The sequence below is a fragment of the Triturus cristatus genome, chromosome 8, assembly GCF_964204655.1.
Source record: "Triturus cristatus chromosome 8, aTriCri1.1, whole genome shotgun sequence".
NCBI lineage: Eukaryota > Metazoa > Chordata > Amphibia > Caudata > Salamandridae > Triturus > Triturus cristatus.
In genome coordinates, this window is record NC_140591.1 from 1,306,907,345 (window position 1) to 1,306,922,217 (window position 14,873).

A 14,873-nucleotide genomic window follows, 5' to 3' on the forward strand; every position below is an offset into this window, starting at 1 on the left:
GAGAGGAGGTTTCTAGATAGATCTGCGTGCCATCGGTGTATAGGTGAAAGGGGATATTCGCCTTTTTAAGTATGATGGTTAGGGGTTTCATGTATATGTTGAACAGTTGTGGTGAGAGCACTGAGCCTTGGGGCACACCTCTGCTGACGGGGTGGAGGTCGGAGTTAAAGTTTTTGATTTTTATCCTTTGCGAGCGGTTCTGGAGGAAAGAGATGAACCAGCGGAGGACCTTCCCATCAGCACCTACCCTTCCTTGTAGGGCCTTGATGAGAAGTTGGTGATCTACCGTGTCAAGCTGCCGATAGGTCGAGGAGAATGAGAAGGCTGCAGTGATCGGAGTCCAGTGACTTATGGATGTCGTCTGTGATATTGAAGATCGCCGTCTCAGTGCTGTAACCTTTTCTGAATCCCGATTGGTGGGGGTCAAGAAGGTTGATATTGTCCAAGTGTTGAGTCAGTTGTGAAAGGACGCATTCCTTGAGGATTTCGGATAGCAGGGGGAGATTGGAGACGGGCCTGAAATTGTTCAATTCCGTGCAGTCAAGGCCTGGTTGTTTTAGTAGTGGCGTTACTTGGCTGACTTTAAGGCATTCAGGTATGATGCCGGATCTCAGGGAGCTGCTGATGATTCTGCACCAGAACGGGGCTATGGAGAGTTTGAGTTTATTGGTCAATTTGAGTGGATATAGGGTCCAGAGATTAGCTTGATAATCTCGGCTTCCATGGTGGGATTGAAGGACTTCCATGTAATTGTGTGGTATAGGCATGTGCTTTCTATTGGAGCTGGGGGCAGGCTTTCACAGGCAGGGTTGGTGCTTGTGTCTAGCAAGTGTTAAATCTTGGAGATTTTTTCTTCGAAGAAGATGGCGAAGTTTTCGCACTGTTCCTTGGAGGCCTGGGTGGAGGGTGCATGGGGCTTAGTGGTTTGTTGCTTGATGATTTTAAATAGTTCATTGGGTCTGTTTTTAGCATTGTCCAGGGCAGAGCAGAAGAAGTTGTTTTTTTCATTACGAATGTGTTTTTTGTATTTTCTCCAAGCTGCTTTGAGTTGTTCGAGAAGGCTTGCGGAGGGGTTGTTTCTCCAGAGTCTTTCTATGGCTTTAAGTTGTCTCCTTTTGTTGCTGATGTTCATATTGAACCAGGATCTGGACGGTATGTTCCTGTTTTTTTTTAGTTTCAGAGGGGCTATCTGGTCTAGAATGAATGTCATGGATGTGTTGTAGTGGTCAGTGAGTTCTGTCGTGGATAGATCATCCGAGGGGGTAGTGAGGAGAGAGTTGACTTCTTCCTCCAGGTCAGCAATATTGATCTGAGTGAGATTTCTGGTCCATTTGGGCAATTCTTTGGTGGGGGTTGTATAGTGGCTGGCTGGGTGAGGTGGAAGAGGATTAAGTGGTGGTCGGACCAGTCTATGGGCAGGGTGTGGTTTATCATCACAGTGTCAGGATTGGCTATGATGGCATCCAGGGTTGCTCCTTTGTTGTGAGTTGTTTCTATACTGTGTTGCGTTAGGTTGTTATTGTATAGTAGCTCACTCAGGTTTTGGATTAGCGGGTTGGTATCTTCGTTCCAGTGTAGGTTGAGGTCACCCAGAATAAGGTTGTTCTCATTTCATAGTGAGCAGTGGGCAATTAAGTCAGACAGGTGTTCAGTGAAGGTGATGGAGTTGCCTGGGGGGTGGTAGATAAGGTGGCAGGTTAGTGGTTTTTTGTTGCAAGTGCTGATGTTGACAGTTAGGCACTCAAAAGTGTTGTAGCTGGAGGAGTCTGTTTCCGTCACTGAAATATTGTCTCCTCCTCCTCCTCCTCCTCCTTTTTGGTCTTTTCTGTCTTGTTGGTGATTGTAAATCCTGGGGGGGACAAGAGAGACAAGAGTGTCCAGGAGTGGTAGGGAGGAATCATTGAGCCAGGTTTCAGTGATGAATGCTATGTCTATGTCGTGAGTGAGGTTGGATTCTGCTAGTTCTGTGGCATGTTTGGTGGCTGATCTGCAGTTTATGAGCATGCAGTTTGTGGGGGTCGTCTCTGTTTTGGGTTTCTTCGTTAGGGGGGCTGTGGGGATGTTAGTGCGGGTGGTCGGTGGCCTAGGTGAGTTTGGTGGGGCTTGGTCTCTTCCTAGTCCGTTGATCACCTGGATTTTGGATTGGAGGGAGACAGCAGTAGGATTGTCATATGAGGAGGCGAGATCCACCGCATCGCTCTCAGACATAGAGTCTCTGGTTTTTTTCAGTCTCTGTGTCAGTTTGGGGAGGGGGTTAGCTACCCAGCTCTGGGGAGGGACAGTGGACGGTCTTTGTTGTGTCTGGGTGATGGAGGAGTGGGTGTGATGGGGTTGCTGGGGCACTGGGAGGTTGGCTAGGATTTCACTAAGGCCCCATATTATAGCAGTTATCTGGGTTTCCAGCATGGAAAGTCGCTGCTCAGTCTCTAATTCGTTGAGGTAACGGGACTGGACCTATGCAGGCGTGTTGGGTCTAGGGGGGGAGAGTTTCAGGGTGTTGGGTAGCTTAGTGGTGGCTGCTGTGTTCGTGTCGGGTCTAGGGAGAGAGGATCTCAGGGAGATAGGTGGCCTTATTTTGGTTCTGTTATCCGTGTGGGGTCTGGGCGGGCCGTGAGTGCAGGGTTGCGGGAGTCTTGTTTCAGGTGTGGGTGCTATCTTGCCTGTGGGTTCGGGGCGATGGGTGTTCAGGTTGTTCGGAGTGAGTAGGAGAGAGTGGAGGGCAGGTAGCGGATGGGGGTGAGAGCCGGCAGGTGATGGATGGGGATGTGAGCCAACGGTGGGCAGTAGGGGGGGTCCTGTTCTCTATGGGGGTAGTGAGGGGGATGTCGTCTGGTGCTCCGGCAGGTGGCGGATGGGGATGAGAGCCAACAGTGGGCAGTAGGGTGGCGCTGTTCTCTCTGGGGGTGGTGAGGGGGATATCGTATGGTGTGCTGGCAGGTGGCGGATGGCGGATGGGGATGAGAACCTACGGTGGGCAGTGGGGGTCCTGTTCTGTATGGGGGTAGTGAGGGGGATGTCGTCTGGTGCTCCGGCAGGTGGCGGATGGGGATGAGAGCCAACAGTGGGCAGTAGGGTGGCCCTGTTCTCTCTGGGGGTGGTGAGGGGGATGTCGTGGGGTGAGGGGAATTGATGGGGTATAGGTGCTTTGTTGCCTGTGGGTATGGGGGTCGGTGCTCAAGTTGTTTGCAGTGGATTGGGGTGAGTGGGGGGCAGGTGGTGGATGGGGTGGGAGCCAGCAAGTGGCGGTGGGAGTGAGAGCCGAGGGTGGGAGGTGGGGGGCCCTGTTCTTTATGGGAGTGGTGAGAGGGATGTTATGTGGTGGGGGGCATGTGGGGTTGCTAGATAGTATCAGAGCGGTAGGTGGCAGGTGGCGGTGAGAGCTGATGGGGGAGTAGAGCATTCCTGTTCTCCCTGGGAGAGGAGCGTGGGGTGTCATACGGAGGCAGGCGTGCAGGGTAGCTAGGGGGTACCGGAGATGTGGGTGTCAGGTGGGGGTGAGAACCGAACAGGGAAAGTGGAGGGGACGTGCTCTCCCTGGGGGTGGTGGGGGGGATGCCACATAGTGAGGTGTGTGTGCTGTTGTTAGTGAGTTCTGAAGCAGTAGGTGAGTTCAAATGGCTGGTCCCGTTCCTTAGGGGGGGAGTAGGGCAGGGGGGGAAGGGGAGTGTGAGAGGGTGCATTCCAGAGAGAGGGGAAGAGGGTGTCAAAGGACTCTAGATTGTCGCTATTGGCTTGTATCAGGACGGTGCCGTTGGAGTAGATGGTCACGGTGGTATTTCCAGTACGCATTGAGTGGTAGGGGAGTGATATTGTTAGTTTGCAGCTATGTGCGGTGTTGGTGGTTTTTGAAATGTTGAACTGCGATCTGAGGATGTATTTCCATGCTTTGTGTCTCTCAGTGTGGAAGATTAGGTCAGTTTTTATCATTCCTTTGGAGGGGCAGTGGTAGGTTTCTGCGAAAAGTGACTCGGGATGCTGTCTGATCAATTTCTGTTTAAAATTCTTCGCTTTGGGAGAGAGGTCAGGTGGGAAGCTAATCACGTAGGAGTTCGGGCTGTGCGGGATTATGTGGTTCGTAGAAGAGGGGGCAGTGTGGGCTGTCGTGTCGGGAGGCATTGTGTGTGGATGGGATGGGGGGTGGGCTCCATACTAGAGGGCGGGAAATTGTATCCGGTGAGTCTTCGGATGGTAGTAGGAGAGAGGGCTATTAGAGGAGGGCAGACTCAGGGGTGCGGTGGATTGGGATGCTGGCGGTGTGGATTGCGGGATCGCATCAGTTGAGAGTTATGTTCCTGGGCATCCCTCTAGAAGTTAAGCGTGAATTGATGGTGGTCACGGGTGCGTTCGGTCTCTCTACCTTGTTCTTATTGGTGGTGGGTTCAGAGCAGCATAGAGCTCAGTCTGTGCTGTTTTCCACTCAAAGGTGGTCGTAATTGACCAGATGAGAAAAGGGAAGAATCAGACCAGATTCAAACAGGATCAAACAGTGAGCAGCGTGTAGCACCTGTCCGAGGTGGAAAAGTGCTATTCAGTGGAGGTGTTTAAGCGGTTGTCAGGTCGGATAGGTGTGTTAGGCGGCCATCTTGTGGTTGGCATCAGAGAGTTCTGCACCTTGGGAGAGGAGGGGTAGGTCACAAGTTACAGCGGTGGGGGTGGGACAGGTCGACTATACTGAAAACTATAGGTGTAGATCAGTTCTAGGTGGGGCATTAGTTTTCATTTTCCTGCCGATTTGCAGGCATGGTGGCAATATTGGGGGCAGGCACAGGCGAGTGGTGGGAGCTCAGGTCTTAATTTGCAGGGGGGGGGTCGCATCACACTAGGGATGGGTCGAAGGCTGTCCCGTAGGGGTTCCGAGTACCTCTCTACTAGTACTCACTTGCTGGCTCCGCGGTTTTGTGAATCCTGCTTGTGGAGTCTGGCCGGTGTGGCCATTTTGATGTCAGGCAACTGAGGACTGTGAGGGTCGGTGCTGTCCAGGGGTCTCTGCGTTGTTTCAGTCTTTTTGCTGCTCCTGTCTCAAAGCGGGGCCCACGAGGGATTCGCCCAGAGGTGAGTGCCTCGGTGCTTTTATTTTCTTCCCCTCAAAAGAGCATCAGCAGTGGTTAGGAGCGCGTTTCTTGTCTTGTGTCTTCTACTTGTAAATCGTAATTTGGTGGGTGGGCGGGGTGACCTTCGGCATAGCAGTGGCACAGCTGTTTGCACTGCCAAGCCACGGCTCTGCTGAAAATTCGTATCAACCCCTTAGGCTTCTAAAAAGTAGGTTTAGATGTCTACATCAGTGTGAAAGTGCACCACAATATGCACCGGAGACTGGCTGTAAGATTGCAGCTACAAGAGGTATGCTGCATAAGATAGCAACTTGAAAAGGACTACCATTAGTTATGTCTGAGTTGGCTCACGTGATGATGAAGAAAATATACAACCACATTAAGCAAAAGATGCCTCAAGGGCATTAAAAAGGAGAGCATGATGTGTCGACATTACAAATCATTATTTTCAAAGAACGTGTGATGTAATAATATGCCTCATAATAACAGGAAAAACTGTACCTTTATTTCCATGTATGCCTGCGTATGCTTAAGCATTGAGCTTAATCAGTGTATTTACTCTTTCTTATAAATACATTTCTTAGCATAGGTCCAAGCACCTTTCTTAACTAACCAAACTGCAGATATTTTAACAAATGTAATAATTCTGTTTATCCCAGGCAACAGTGGCACTTTCAGATGTTGCTAAACCAGTACTTCTTGTAATATCACCAATTCCACCACGGCTATAAATGTGACGTATGTTCATAGCCTCAGTAACAGAACTACTGCTCACACTGGAGAGCCCTTCATTTTCAGCAGCCCCTACCGGGCCATGACTTGCTATTTGCCTTGTTTCCAAGCTTTATCCTACATTGGTTGCTTTTAATAAATCACATGCAACATCCCACTATAGTGACCTATTTCTATTTGTAAGTTTACAGTGCACCTAGATAAAGTTAGATTTGCATGTGCAAGGCACAATCCATCGATACGTGCAAAATAATTTGCCTCTCTCCACGTTGTGACAAACATTCCTACTGTAACTGAACACATCATTTATTGAGATCATCTGATATTGTCTACTTTCTCATCCAAGGCCCCTCCTATATAATGTTTGTCAAATGTTCAAAACCATTTTGCATACACCTTTTTGACCCCACCAATTTACTATTAATATTTGTAATGTGTTTTATTTTGTTGTAGGCAGTGGTTGTTCTACATTGAGACCTCTAAACCTAAAAAAACCTGTGAATTGTCACCACTATTTCTAGACGGAACAGGTCATGAAGATTATGATCTCAACAAAGTGTCATGTCTCACAGTACCCCTCCTGAGCAGTTGCCTGGGCCTGGTTCTTCAATTGCAACTTTATGTGGCTTGCACCAGATACCACTTAACAGACTGTATATGAGCAGTAACTCTTGGTGTAGAACATTGAGGCTAGGCTGTTGAATTTCTGAGATCACTTTGATTGCCTTCCTCCTTAACCATTTCTGTCTCTTCCTGTCCGTCAACTTCTGTATCACAAACGTTCTGGGCTGGTATATCTGTGTACAAATTGCCTGAAAATGAGTATTTTGCTATATAGAAGCTATGTATATCATAGACTTTAATTTTGAAAAAGAAAACAGAATTATTTCTCACAACATTATATTTGGCATGTTGAACTACATGTGCCATGATTCCCTTCAAAGGTATACACAAAATGTACACTAGGGTTTTTCCAATATATGTTACGCTTTCATTAATCTCTTTCTAATGTTGCATGGATGCATCTATGTTGCTGAAGACAGATGAACTCTCAGGCTCAAGTGTGATTTCTGCGAGCTCGTCAAGAGGGGTTGGTGGTGGTTCAGTGAGAAGTCCTTCCCTAGTTGCACGAGCCTCATCTAAGTGGGTTGCCATCTTCTCTTTCGTCCTTTATCTTATGTCATATCACCTTGTTCTTATTACATCGATGGCCTTTTGTGTCAAGTCAATCAAGTTTATTTTCTCCTGTATGGAGACCCACATTTTTCTTTTTGGCGAGTTAGGCACAGCTAGTGAAGACTTCCCAAACACATCTTTATGGTGGGTCACAGACTCATCTGCAGGAATTTCGAATTCTTTTTCACTAAATTGTAGCTTTTGCTTCCTTCTCCAGCATCCTTATCTTGGTCTTGGTGAGATATTTGTCAATGTTTAAAGGGTGGATGGCGCACAGAGGTAAAGACTACTGTTTGATTACAATTTGCCTCTTCAAAACTCCAGTCCTTTGCAAAGCATATGATGTAGTACTTCCTGTTTGCTATGTCCGCATTCTCTGAGAAAAATGACAATCATAAAATGCAACTTAATTTGCAATTTTCCAAATCTCTAAATACAATTTGGCAAATAGCAATTGTGCATTATACTGATTCAGTAAAGGTTCCCATAACATTTTAATCTATATCAAATAGTGATTTCCAATTTGGAAAAAAACGCAAATTACGAATTGCCAATCCAACCGTTTTTACATCTACCCCCAATTTCTGTATTAACGAATAAAGCAACACCATATGTATCTTTTTAAAAATAATACAGTTCTACATTGCAAAACCTGAAGTTGGAGAAATTGCAAAATTACATTAGCGCCAGTCATATTATGATAATCGTCCAATGGATGCTTCTAGGTACACAAAGCAGTACATGACTAAGGACCCATATATCACAAAAGGAGTATGTATATAGCCTTATAGCCCGCCGTAGCGGGCTATACCGTCTATTAAAGGCCTGCTGCAGCGTTAAAGGCCCGAGCCGAAGGCGAGGGACTTTAACAAAGCAGCGGGACTTTAATAGCTGGTATAGTCTACGAAGGGCTATAAGGCTATTAGAACATTCTGGCACTAGAGGGCAGAATGTTCTAACAAATGAAACCAAGCCTTCAGGGAGCGCAAGGGGATTCAAATCCCCTCAGGCTCCCTGAAGCCTTTGTTCACAGCCAGAGCTGTGAACAAAGAAACATTGGAATGTTGGAGCTCTGGGCTTATACCAGCCATTATAAGCCCGGAGTACTCCATTGTTTTCAATTAAACTTCCAGCATTCCAATGTTCTAATTTCTGTTATATCTTCACCTAGAGCTTACCAGAATGTGTTAGTATCCAAAAGAATACATACTGCATGTTCAGGCAGCATTCTGGAAGACATGACGCTGTGGAATCATTGTTTAATATTCAGCATAGAAGAATGGATGCATTGACTTATGTGCAGGGGTGGGCGGAATTTTCGAAAGTGACTTTCGCAAATTATCGCGAAAATGTTAAAAATCTCCGCAAACATCGCGAAGATGCGGAAGTTTTTTTCCCGCCCGTGCGTGGTATTTTCTGCGTGGTCGCGGCTCGCCAACTTACCCATGCGGTTGCTCGCCGGCGCGGCCATCTTGTTTTCACTCTTCTCGCGGTGCATGATCGCGAGAAGAAAGACGTGATCGCGCGACCAATGACATTACTGCAGGCGCGAACTGTCGCAAGACAGCGCAAATGGCTACCAACAATCCAACATCTCGTGGAGAACGCGACCGGATCGGGAAAACTTGTCGGCGAACGCAGGGATTCAGGTAAGGCGATCGCGCGCACGCGAGAATGTATTATTTACAGCGCGAGCAAGAAACAAATTATCGCTAAGCTGCGGAATGCGGAAATTTTGACATTTTCGCGCTCTCCGCGGAACGCGAAAATGTCAAATTATCGCAATTTCCGCGAGCGGAACGGAAATTTAGCCCAGGCCTACTTATGTGACCCAGTTTCATCAAATGAACAGCTGAAACTACTTGGGTTAAAAGAACTCAAATTATTATTTTCTAAAATGGTTTGAAAGAAGGCGTTAAGGACAATTTGGTTTATTAACAGCATCCGCTTTAATTTTCTGAAGTAACTAAATTTTCACTGTTAATTGAGCATTGATAATAAGATATACTGAAGGGAAGAAGTAAGTCCTGAGGCAGCTATTTCAATAAATAGAGGGGCATATTTTCAAGCCCCGTTGCGTCGCTCTTGCACCATGCAACATGGTGCAAGATCAACATAAATCAAAAAAGAGATTTATGAAGCCACACATGGCTGACATCTGAGTTTTGTATGAGGCTGACAACTCCAAGGTGTCCTATCCTAAACAGCTATAGCTGAGTTTTTGAAACAGAGGTCTATATTGCCACTTTTTTAACATGCATATTCCAGTCCATCCAAGAGAATTTTGTTAGGATTCACCACAGAACTCACTATTTTAAACTGACAATAACAAATGAATAGATGTACCCTGGATAGGCTTTTGTAGACTGCAGCAGTCTTTAAGGAAGTATTATAAAAATAACACTATAAGAGATATTTAAATAAAACGTATTTGGAAATGAAAATAATGTGGCCCATTTGTGTGTGGACCATGGATGTATGGCAATTGGGACTCAAAATAAAGACTTGGCATTTGTTTAAGTGTTATGAGTAAGCTGCTGTGTCTCATGTTAATCAACTTGTGATTCTCTTTCAATATTTCTAGGCTGTTTTATAGATTCTCGTTATGTCTGTATTCCATTGTCGAATTTGTCATGGTGCAATATCTCCAATATAGTCTTATAGCCCGCACTAGAAGTCTTTACCTGCCATTAAAGGCCCGCTTAAGCGTTAAAGGTCCAAACCAAAGGCGAGGGCCTTAACAAGGGAGCAAGCCTTTAATAACCGGTAAATCCTAATACGGAGGACTAAAGGGCTATTAGAACATTCTTCCCCTATAGGGCAGAATGTTCTAATTTGTAAAACAAAGGCCTCACGGAGTGTGAGGGGGTTGAAATCCCCTCAGGCACCATGAGGCCTTTGTTAAACATTCGAATGTTGATGCTCCAGGCTTCTACCGGCCATTAGAAAGCCAGAGCACTCTATTGTCTTCAATGAAGTGCTCAACATTCCAATCTTCTATTAGTTAATATTCAAGAGAACTTTAAAGATGTGTCTTACAACTTTTGAACTGCTGCCTTTTGACTTCAATCCATATAGACTTAAATGTGCTTGTTGTCTTATGGCATACAGTGTTAGCACATTATTATTTTTTGTTTTGCATAGCCCCGAAAAATATACTGATAGCGGATGCTTAAGAGTAGATGTTTAGATAAACAGCTGAATGTGATCATTGATTTATAGGGAAAATGATGGTCTTTTTAAGGGATAGAGCACTAGAAAAGACCAAGAATTGGAGCAATACATGTGTAACACTTTTGATTTTAGTTGCATGACAATGAACGTCACGTTTCTATAAAATATAATTCATATGCTTTGTAGTAAACTAAAGACATACAGATAAATGGATCTAATGTCAAAACTAATGGTGACAGCATATGAAGATGACTCACAACTTCTTAAAATATTAGGATGAGCCCTTACAGGAAATAGCAAGAGCCAGCAAAAAGGCAGGAATATCTATTGCTAGTAGAGGTGGCATATATACTTGATGCGCAGTCAATGACCTGAAACAGTGGCATAGATGGAGGTTTTGCCATCCGGGGAGGACCCTGAGTTTTCTGCCCCTCTAATGGTACTAGAAGCACTCTGTGTGACTCTCAAATGGTATCAGCAGTACTCTGTGTGACTCCTTAATGGTACCAGCAGTACTCTGTGTGACTTCCCAATGGTACTAGCAGTACTCTGTGTGATTCCCGGTAGTAGATGTGATGTATGATTTTGAGAACCATTCCAATGGTACTAAGTACTCCAGAATATTTAGAACAATCAGCATTTCTGCTGTGTGTTTGTATTCGGCGCTGCATTTCTCATGAGAAGACATGGAAAGTAGCATATTTGCATCTGCAGATGAATGCTGCAGATGCTGTGATTTAACCCAGAATATTGGGTAAATTAACTTCATGTACAAACTGAAAATGAAGACTGTGGCTTTATAAACATTTAGGGAAAATAAGTGTAAAAATGCACTTTCTGCAAATTCTTGAAAAGAGTGTTCGGTATATTACATTAAAAAGCACTGTGATACGGCAGGCTCATTGTTCCACTCTTTCAGTCTATACAGTTTACTAAAAGCCCCTCTTTTAAATTTAAATAATATTTGGGGGTAAGAGATTTTGAGCACCCAAATTAGTAGGTTTTATAAGTCAGAGGATGGTAAGGTATAAAACTAAAGTCACTGTTCTGCACAGACATGAATTAATTATAGTAAAAAACACAAAGGTTAAAATGAAATTATTGTTAGGTCTTGTAATTACATTAAAAAGTATTGTTTTAGTTTGCTGCCCCTCTCAATATACACCAAAAATACTACAAAAACTCAAAACGAGGTATAGGGAAATAAATGTATTTTTGAAGTAAAACTTTAACTTGAAAATTCTAAAATGTTATTGTTCTTGCCTTTTTGGAAGCAAAATCATTGGTGACATTGTCGGAGTCTATTTCGTTACTCAGTTGCTGTTCTATACACAGTATGGCAAGGTTTCTTAAATGCAATGTATTCATTGTAGATCTTTGGCAATTCTTAATCATTATTAATTTAGAAAACCTCCTCTCACAACCAGCAACACATATAGTAATTGTGAGGAAAATTTGTAGTATTATTACAATATTTGGAAGTGAGTTCTTGAGACTGTATTTTAGAATAAACTGCAAAAGTTCAAGGGGACCGTCCTTCCACATCTCTGTTTCGTCTTGGGTAGCAGCAACAGAAATAAAACTCTGAAGTCTTTTTTTCTCAATGAGGTACTCTTCCTTATTAATGTAATCATGATCATGATTTATTTGTCATTCGTATTTATCATTCAACATATTCAATGGAGTAAGGAAGGCATATTTTTCAGCTAGAACATGAAGCTGTTGAAATCACGTTGTAATTTCTTCGATCACTCTGTCCAGTGAAATAAACATTTCTCTCCTCAACTCATTTTTGTATGAGATTTCAGCATTCCAAGATTATTCTCCTACCATCAGTTTCTTCTTTCTACAAGGACTATCCCTAGATCATCACAAATTTCTTTGGCGTAAGCTACTGATGTGTTAACTAATTTGTCCTTATTTTCAGTTAAAAATGCTATATTCAGGGGCTTATTTATGGGCCCTTGCGGCACTTTTGCTCCGGCGGTGCATCACTTTTTGTGAAGCACCAGCCAGCGGCGTAAAAAATGCACCATGTTGCGCCATATTTATAAAGTGATGCATCTAGGTAAATGCGTCACTTTCTAAACCCCTGCACCACATTATACCTGCGCCAGGTATAATGTATGCAGCGGGGTGTTTTGACGCAAGAAAGGGTCATAAAAGTGACACATTGAAATCTATAAGATTTCACTGCACCTCTTCTAGGACGCAAATGCGTCACTATCATACGCCTGCCTCATGTCAGACGTAAGGCTGACGCTGGCATATTTAACATGGGACTTGCCCATGTGTAATGACCCATTGCTGGAGTTGCGTCACTTTTGTGACACACTCCAGCAATGCGTCATTTTTGCGCCTACAGATACGTCACAAATACTGACGTATCATTAACTCCTTGCGACATGATGCATCACACTGTGAATATGATACATCATTGGTAACACAAGGAGGGCGCATCGCTGTTTTCTCGCAGCGATGCGTCACTTTTCATAGATGAGGCCCCAATTCTTTGGTTTGTAGGTAGACTTGTGTGTCATTCATTTCTAGAAGGACGGATTCCCACAGGCCAAGAAAGCACAGGAAGAAAAGTGATTGTAATGCAACAAGCAGTACACCAGCATCTGATCTGGCAACTCTATTTTCTTCTTCTTCAGTTAAATGATCTACAGCACTTAAGATTTTCAAATTACACTCAAAGCATCTCCCCATGTATGCCAAAGAGTTTCTATTACACGCTTGGCACTTTGGTCAGTGACTGAAATCAGAATATCCCAACAATGCGTTGAGGAAGAAACAATTGTGAACAAACGCTCCACAGTTCTAAAACAGGTAACAGAATTTTATAGCAACAGAACCTTCATGTATACCAGCCAAAATTTAGCGAGTGATTTGTACATGCAACAAATTCTGCTTTTCTATTAATTACTTTGATGCTTCTCTAAATGCCAATATGTTGACCAGCCATCAAATGACCTTATCATTAGCGTGTACTCTACAATTTTGAATATCAACTCTGTTGTTTTCTAATTTTTGCAAAATTATAGTTGAAATATTCTCTGCAGTTTTATGTTTTGTTTCAATGAAATTAACAAATGATTCCACAACCTTCACTTTATTTCCATAGATTATAATGTCGCGTAAAATATGGCCCCTTTGATCGTTAAGAGAAATATCTGGGGTGCTGTTGAATATCATCGTAAAATACTTTGCTTCTTTTACTTGTTCAATAACCTTGCTTTTCACTTTTCTCCCAAAATTTCTATAAACTCATTCTAAATAGTAGGCGACATATAGGACTTAGCAAAAGAAAATTCCAGCTTTATTCTTACAATATGTTCATGTAGGAGTGGATCGTAATTTGGCAAAAAAATTACTAATTCCTATAAATGTCCTCTATTTCCCGTTGATTCAGGTTCATTATCAGTCTCATACCGAATTCCTTCTCAGTGATACAATGAAGCCAAATTTGTTTAGCTAGGAATCTAATGATATCCAACAATCTTGAAAGAATCTCCATCCACTTCTTCACTTAATTTTCAACTTGTTCTTGTTGCTCCATGTCAAATTCTAATTTCCAACTCTTTCCATTGTGTGAAAGATCAAAAATGGGTCACATTATATTCATGGTCAAATATTTGAGGTTTCAGTTTCCAACAAATGTTTAATCCATCCTCAGAATCAAAATTTGAATGACTTCTGTCTGCAAATAGTCTGCAACAAAAGCAGTATAGAGCTTTCTTGGAAGGAGAGTACACCAACCACAACCTCAACATTTTTCCATTATTTGGCAGAGTTCAGAACAACACATGCGTGTACGTTTTCTGTTTCGTCATTTGATTGGAGCACTCTCACGAATCACCAAAATCAGAATCTAGATGTTGAACCACAGACACACCTTGACGTATCAGTAAGATCCGTATGTCATTGTTAATCTTACTTGGCCAAAGACCAACATCTTTTCAGTCAACAGCTAGAAGTTTTTTGTTTGTTACACTCCTTATCGCTTGTTGAAGTTGAAGACTCACTTGACTTTGATGATGGGTTAAATTTGAAATTGGAAATTTCTTCAACAACAGTAGTAGTAGTTTCAAGACTGAGGTATTTCAATAGTGCACCTTACTTCTTTTTTAATTCTTCCTCCCTAGCCTTTTTATTTTTCTAAAGTCTGTACCTCTTTCTTTTATTCGCTTCATCTTAAGTAAGACTGAAAAAATTATAAGAAAAAGAAAGATATTCATTATAACTAATAAGTAAACAAATAAGGAATAACAGGGATAAATAAATCCCTTTAATACATTTATTTTGTGTACTCTACATGCCGAAAATCTGTGATACTCTTAGTCACCTCAGAATAGCAAAGAAGAACAATGATGTAAAATCACAAAGATGTTCTACACACTTAGGCAGAGGCTTAATCACCGTCATCACTCGTCAGACTAGCATCCATTTTTGCAGCCGCTGCAAGAAGAAGAGCTTGCATTCAAGTTGTGCATTTCAGAGGTCACGGTGGCCAGTTTTTGAAGCAAACACCATGGACAAGCCTGACTAGAGGCAGAAAAGTGGCATTCTTGCACATCAGTGAAACACACAGGGCCTAGAGACCAGGTGCAGGTGTCAGACTGGCATACACATGTGTATACCAAAGTAAGTAGTCAGGTGCCCGCATGCAATATAGGCCTGCTTACACAAATTTACCCCCTGGGTAGTTTTTGCAGCTAGGAAGCTAACCCGATCTCC